General features: G+C 41.5%; 1 protein-coding gene across 1 annotated transcript in view; it reads right to left on the bottom strand.

Annotated features, from left to right (window-relative positions):
* The window catches only part of LOC108316292 (dual specificity tyrosine-phosphorylation-regulated kinase 4), a 45,220-nt gene extending 43,413 nt beyond the window's left edge, over positions 1–1,807 (bottom strand). The window contains exon 1 of the mRNA XM_037744861.1: positions 1,482–1,807. The gene's annotated coding sequence lies outside the window, so the exon portion shown is untranslated. The remainder of the gene's footprint in view (positions 1–1,481) is intronic.
* Positions 1,808–7,197: the final 5,390 nt, after the last annotated feature.

The raw sequence follows: 7,197 nt of genomic DNA, 5'->3' as shown, positions 1-7,197 counted from the left end.
AAAAAAAAAAAAAAAGAATGCATTACCATAAATAATAGTGTGCCACCTTAAAAACCTAGACAAAACTAGCAATTAACATTTCTTCTGCTTGCTGTCTCTTCGGTTTCGTCTGATTTCCATTCCTTTGCCCAACACCAAATGGTCGGATTAGGGTTTTGTTTTGTTCCTGCTTTTTGTATAGAGAGTGCTGATGAGACAGGGAAATGAAACAATGAATGGCCCTCAGATATCCTCTTCCACTGTGTGACACTCGTTGATAAGCCCATCTCTTACAGGAAGCCCCTTTCTGTTAAACGGAGAGACAGAGGGAAGGTAAAAGCAACCAACATTTATTGGGTTTCCAACATTTGCCAGCCAGAGAGCTCACATTCTCTTACCTCATTTAATATCACCGCCATCAGAGAATGCAGGAAAAATTATTCCAGTTTCACAAACAGCAAAGGGTCAGAGACAATGACCTAACTGAGGTCTCACAGCTGATGATGAAATGGACACCTGTCCCCACGTGATAGAAAAGAGCTTTTTAAAAAATGTACATGACCCCTAAATATTCTGATTTCAGCAGTCTTTAAAACTTCCCTGGGTGTTCCCAACACACAACCAAGACAGAACCACTGGTCTATTCAATTCCAAATCTAACTGCCAGGGAAAATGAAGGTGAGTCATTACCGTTCTCAGCATTTAATCAAAACATTTGATCTTCCTACAAAGAATCCCAATTTTACAGTTTATGAGTGTTTTATGGCCTGTTTTGTTCTCCACTGCATCCCTAGCCCCTAGAATGACATCTGAAATGAGTAGAGAGTAAATATTTGTAGGGAGAACAAATGAATAAACAAGTGCTATTCTGTGCGAGGCACTGACCTATGTTCTGAGGATCTGGCATTGAACCAGTCCAATAAAACTCTGCCATTGTGCAGTGTCCATTCTAGAGCAGCAATGTCCAACAGAAATATTATATAAGTCATGCATATAATTTTAAATGTTCTGGTAGCCACATTAAAGAGGTAAAAAGAAACAGATGAAATTAATTGTAATAATATGTTTTATTTAACACATATTCAAAATACTATCTTAAAATGTAAACAATATAAAATTATTTTACAACTTTATTGACGTATTAATCGGCATATGATAAAATATAAACAATATGATATAAATAAAATGCAATAAAATAAGACAAATTATTAACCCAACTATAAAAAATTACTAATACATCATTTTACATTTATTGTTTTCACACCAAGTCTCTGGAATCTGGTGTGCATCTGACACTCACAGCACGCCCCCCAGTAGGAGACATGCCAAGGGCCATGTACCAAGGGTTACCATATTGGACAGTGCAGTTCCGGAGGGCAAGACCAACAATAAACAAGTAAGCAAACAGATTTGTAATTAGAAAGGGTGGGGAAAGAAAGCCTCTCTAAGGAGGTGATATTCGGCAAGTGAAAGGATCTAAGAAATTAACTGAGAAAAAGTACCTACGCTTCTGATGCTGAAAATGCAAATGTGTCTTCAGGATGATTCTTGATGTACTTTGTAGCATCTTGTGGTTGTCAGGGAGATTGAAATGTAACATCCTAAATTAACAGCTTCCCTCCCTAGGACTCTCTCCCAGGTTCTCTTCCTGGCATAGCCTAACCTGTGATCCTGGAGCTCAGCTAGCTTCTCAAGTCCCGGAAACCAGCAGAGGCAACGCTGAGATGCAGAAAAGCCAGAAGTCCTCCAGCCTACTGGTTGAGATGACTGAGGACCAAAAGACCTCTGTTCTCCCTGCCAGCAGTTAGGATAAATACAACACGGAGCGTTTTCCTGAAAGTTCTTTTTTTTTTTAGACGGTGTTTCGCTCTTATTGCCCGGGCTGGAGTGCAATGGTGTCTGGATCTTGGCTCACCGCAACTCCGCCTCCCGGGTTCAAGAGATTCTCCTGCCTCAGCCTCCCGAGTAGCTGGGATTACAGGCGTGCGCCAGCAGGTCCGGCTAATTTTGTGTTTTTAGTAGAGACAGGGTTTTGAAATGTTGGTCAAGCTGGTCTCGAACTCCCGACCTCAGGTGTTCCACCCGCCTCTCTCTCCCAAAGTGCTGAGATTACAGGCGTGAGCCACCGCTCCCGGCCTCCTGAGAGTTCTTTGATCCTTGCCAGCTAAGCAAAAAGGATAGGGAACCTCCACTGGCATCAAGGTTTTACCTCGTGTTAGCCAAATGCATAGAGCATTCTGAAAAGAACTCCAGATTACTAGAGAGAGGGCTACACTATTGTCTGAAAGTCAAGTGAAATCACAATTTAAAATTTCCCTTGGCTGAAATGTTACCAAGATCCACATTAAAATATGTGAATACTTGGTTATTATAAATATCACACTTGCCATTTGTAATTTTAAATACTGTGAAAACATAAATTATGATTAATTTATTTAAATATTTAAGTTGTCCTCTTAACACCTGCTTGGGGCAGTAGACATGCTAACATCCATAGCTCTCTCTTCAGTGTTTTTTTAGATGAAGGTATTATAATTCATACAATTCATTTTCTTTCTCCAATTAGTATCACAACTGTCCACTGAAACCCAAGACTTCATGTGCAGAAACCAGTTACTGACTTGTTTGCATTTCCTTACTTAAACCTTTTAAGGTCAATTGGATGAGAAGTCCATTGAGGAAAACCGGTAGACAGTAAAAGATTTATTTAAGACCCATTAGAGTGACTAGCAATATGAAGACAGTAGTTTTAAGTTTAAAGAGTATTTTTAGATGATACTGCAAATTTGCCAAAATAATTTTACAAATTATTTTACAAAATAATTTTACAAATTATTGTAAAATACAACATGAGCAAATCAATTTTGAATGTGGCGTTTTTATTTTGTTTTATTATTTATTTTGAGACAGAGTTTTCTTCTGTTGCCCAGGCTGGATGCCGTGGTGCAAGCGCGGCTCAGTGCAGTCTCAACCTCCTGGGCTCAAGAGATCCTACTACCTCGCCTCCCAAGTAGCTGGGACTACAGGTGTGCACTACCACACCCAGCTAATTTATTATTGTCATTATTATTTGCAGAGACGGGGTCTTGCTATGTTATCCGGGCTGATCTCAAACTCCTGGGCTCAAGTGATCCTCCTACCTCAGCCTCCCAAAGTGCTGAGATTACAGGGGTGAATCATCATGCCCAGACTTACTTTATTTTTGACAATTTCTATCATTGTAACTGCAACAGAGTTTGTTTTCTTCAAAATTAATTGTAATGTACAAGGAACTTTACAGAAAAACATTTAACAGAGCTGTCATTATGCAAAAGACAGGCATATGGATTTGGTCGGGTGTGACGGCTCACACCTGTAATCCCAGCAGTTTGGGAGATCAAAGTGGGATGATTGCTTGAACCCAGGAGTTCAAGACCAGTCTGGGCAACACAGCAAGGCCCTTGTCTCTACTTTCAAAAATTTTTTAAATAACATTTAAAAGAGAATATGGGTTTGAATTCCATCCTCCACTCACTGGCATTATAACCACGGGCTAGTTGGCCTTGCTTGTATATCAATTTCCCCCTCTGTAAAATGAGGATAATAATAGCACTTGCCGCTAAGGCACATGTGTGAGTCACCTCAGCATTCAATAAACGTGCACTCTAGCAGCTTAGAAAAGTGCAAGTTGCAAACCTCATGATGAGTTTGCTAAAATAAAATCATAACCAAGACTGTTCTGTTTGCATCATATTTTAACACTTGAAAAGAATGCCATCTTTATTCTATTATCATGTTTTGCTGGAGATTTATTATTTCAAATATTTTATAGTACTTTTTATTTTATCAAAATAAGTTTGTTTTAGGTATTCAAAATTGCACCTGTAAATTGCAAAATAAACGTTTTTTTTTTTTTCTTGGGACGGAGTTTTGCTCTGTTGCCTGGGCTGGAGTGCAATGGCGCGATCTCGGCTCACCGCAACCTCCGCCTCCCGGGTTCAGGCAATTCTCCTGCCTCAGCCTCCTGAGTAGCTGGGACTACAGGCACGGGCCACCATGCCCAGCTAATTTTTTGTAGTTTTAGTAGAGACGGGGTTTCACCATGTTGACCAGGATGGTCTCGATCTCTTGACCTCGTGATCCACCCGCCTCGACCTCCCGAAGTGCTGGGATTACAGGCTTGAGCCACCGCGCCCGGCTTAAAGGTGTTTCCTTATACGTGGTAGTGGCAGTGGTAGCGGGCTAGAGCCTTAGGGTCTGTTTGTATGAGTTCTAATCCCCAGAGGGACAATACTAGGGTTAAATCAGGAAGAGGGCTTGGAAGAGAAAACCTAAAGTCATAATTTTAAGGAAGTGTATGTGATTTATAGGACAGTTTTTGCTAGGCCTTGGGTAGGCTGCTGAACTCCGATTCTCCAATCAGTGGTGCAGGCAGGATTCAGAAGTCAAACCTGAGTGCTTTGGGCTGAAGTTTGCTGCAAAACTTTCAGGATAAAGACCCCAAACAATGTGATCTTTTGAACAAACTAAGAAATTCAAACTGAGTGCTGTTAGATTATAAAAATACACCTGATTTAGAAGTTGATCCCATAGATGGTTATCACAAAGTCATCCCATCACAATTTTAACTTCAGTGCAGTGGCACTGCACTAGTTTTTGAGCCAGAGTAAAGGGAAAGACACCATGTCTGTGTTAGGAAAAAAAAAAGCAGATCTTTTCTGGAAATGTTCTTGAACTATTCCAGGACACTTCTGGTAGGATCCTGCTTATAAAAGATACCATAGATGCCCTCACCCAGGGTCTTCTGGAATATACCTCACCTGTTAGATTAAGGCCTCACCCTTCTGCTGATTTTCCTTCCACACCCACCCCCAGATCTGGCCCTGCCAATCAGCGTGATCCCTCACACCTCTCCCTTTGCACTGTCCCCAGAGGTGCTTGGAGTACAACCATCCGCACTGGATCCTGAGTCCCTAGGTCCTTGCAATACCTCACTTCCCCAATGAAAATTCAAAGATCTTACCTTAGCATACTTTGTATTGCATTTCCTTGGCTTTTTAGCATCCATTTGAGTCCTGCAAGAGGGGGAGGAAAAAATAAATTGGCAGGAGGAGTAAATCTAAGTAATGGCCCACACTCTCAGGGACAGGAGAAAGCAGGCAGGTTTGAAGAAAAGAAGGCAACAGGCCTAAAGGCAGGAGCAAGGTCTTTGCTTCTCCCTTGCTTCCCTTCTCATGGCCACATGAGGTCAGGAGGTCAGAGCAAAAGACAGAAGCCAGGAAAGGAGGAGATAATCAAATGATTAGGGGTTTAAGAAACTAAGAGCGAAAAAACCCATTTCCCCAGTTAACTGGAAAGTAAACTTCATGCTTTTGCCACAAACATAACATCCCCCTATAAGATGGGCATATTTGTGGGCTACTTGGATAGTTTAACGCATATAGAAAAAGAAAAGGGGGACAATTGGTGGAAACACTTTCTCTAAGCCTCATTTGGTCATGTTTGCATTTTCTGTTCAGAGCACAGTTCTATGAATAATTAACTTACTGCAAGACAAAAAAACATTGCATACATTTATGGAATCTAGTGTCAGCAGTAATTTCTGCAAGTGGAAGGTGAGTCTTAGAGGGCTCTCGGGACACCCACACTCCCTGTTACATTAGGAGAGCACTGCTGAAACTGCTTGCTCTGTGTCCTTTGCAAGTCCCTTTTCAGCCTCTAATCTTAACCAAGAGCTAAGGGAATCAAGAATACAAGAAACAGGGGCAGAACAGGAACCAATGCAAATGTTATCACAGCTTCTACAAATCACTCCACTGGCAGGCTCTCGCACACACTATGTACATGACGATGGCTCCACTACTTTGAAAGTATTCAGAGGATTGAAGAAAAGTCAGGCTAGTATTTGTTGCAGCATCACTATGGAAAAATCAGAAGCTGTCCATAATGGAAAGTCAAAACACTTGGCACACATACGTTTTATGAAATATAATGCAGTCATTTAAAAAGATAGATCTTTATGTGTGCCTATCATGTATTGAGTAAAAACAGTAGAATATGTGTGTAATATGTCTATATTTATTTAACAAAAACCAAAATGCTTTCAGGACTTTATACAGGCATATTGAAAGATCTGGAAGAAATGAACTGTAATAGTGACTTCTGAGAAGTCGGGCTGGGGGAGGTGAGTGGGAACGGTAATTTTAACACACACACATACATACGATATGAAAATATCCTGCACAAAAGCAAACAAAAATGACCAGTAGCTTCTCTGTTTATGATCATAGTTCCACTTCTTCCTTCCCTTCCTTCCTTTCTATAAACATTTGCTGAGACAATTCCACTGATAAACTAGACATGGTCTCTGCCCTCAAAGAGAACTCCTTATCCAGGAAAGGAGCTATATAGAAGAAAGTAGATCATGACGATGCATGTGATCGATGTATTAATAATGCAGGCTTGTGCAACCGGCTCACGGAGCATGCTTCAAGGTGTTGACTCGGTCAGCTGGGGGAGCTGAGGAAGCCTTCATGGTTGAACAGGATAGAACCATGTCTGAAGAATGAGGAGGGCAGGCAGGGGTGTCAAGGGCAGATGGAGGAGGACACACAAAGAACATAGACATGAAAGAACATTGTCTTTTCCAGAAATTCTGAGCACTGTCCTTGGACATTGCTGGTGGAGGGCCAGGGAGGTAGATTAGATTGTAAAGGGTCACATAGTCCAAGTTGGAGTCTTAGGGCCTACGTGGCTACGCTAAGCCTGGGCTAAAGACGAGATTTGTAATCTGGTACCATCTCTCTCATAATATCATGAAGCACAATCTGGAGGAACTAGGAAGTCATTTGGGGTGTCTAGATAAGAGGTAATGAGAGCCTCAATTAAGGCAGTGACAGTGAGGAGAGAAGTATGAACTTGGGAAAGATTTGGGAGACAGAACAGGTAGAATTTTGGCCATCAACTGGACATGGGATTTGTAAAATCTCAACATTGGGCAAAAATGAATACAATAGTTTCTCCTGTCAAGACTCTGTATGGAGTGTTCTCTTCCTTTACTTCACAGAGATGTAGGAGACTATGAAAGTACATGTGCGAAGGGCGCAGTGGCTCACACCTGTATCCCAGCGCTTTGGGAGGCCAAGGCGAGTGGATCACCCGAGGTCAGGAATTTGAGACCAGCCTGGCCAACATGGCGAAACCCCACCTCTACTAAAAATATGAAGGAAGTTAGCCATG

The sequence above is a fragment of the Cebus imitator genome, unplaced genomic scaffold, assembly GCF_001604975.1.
Source record: "Cebus imitator isolate Cc_AM_T3 unplaced genomic scaffold, Cebus_imitator-1.0 Scaffold187, whole genome shotgun sequence".
Lineage (NCBI taxonomy): Eukaryota > Metazoa > Chordata > Mammalia > Primates > Cebidae > Cebus > Cebus imitator.
Note: the sequence above shows the minus strand (reverse complement) of the source record. Positions and strands in the feature narration are given on the sequence as shown.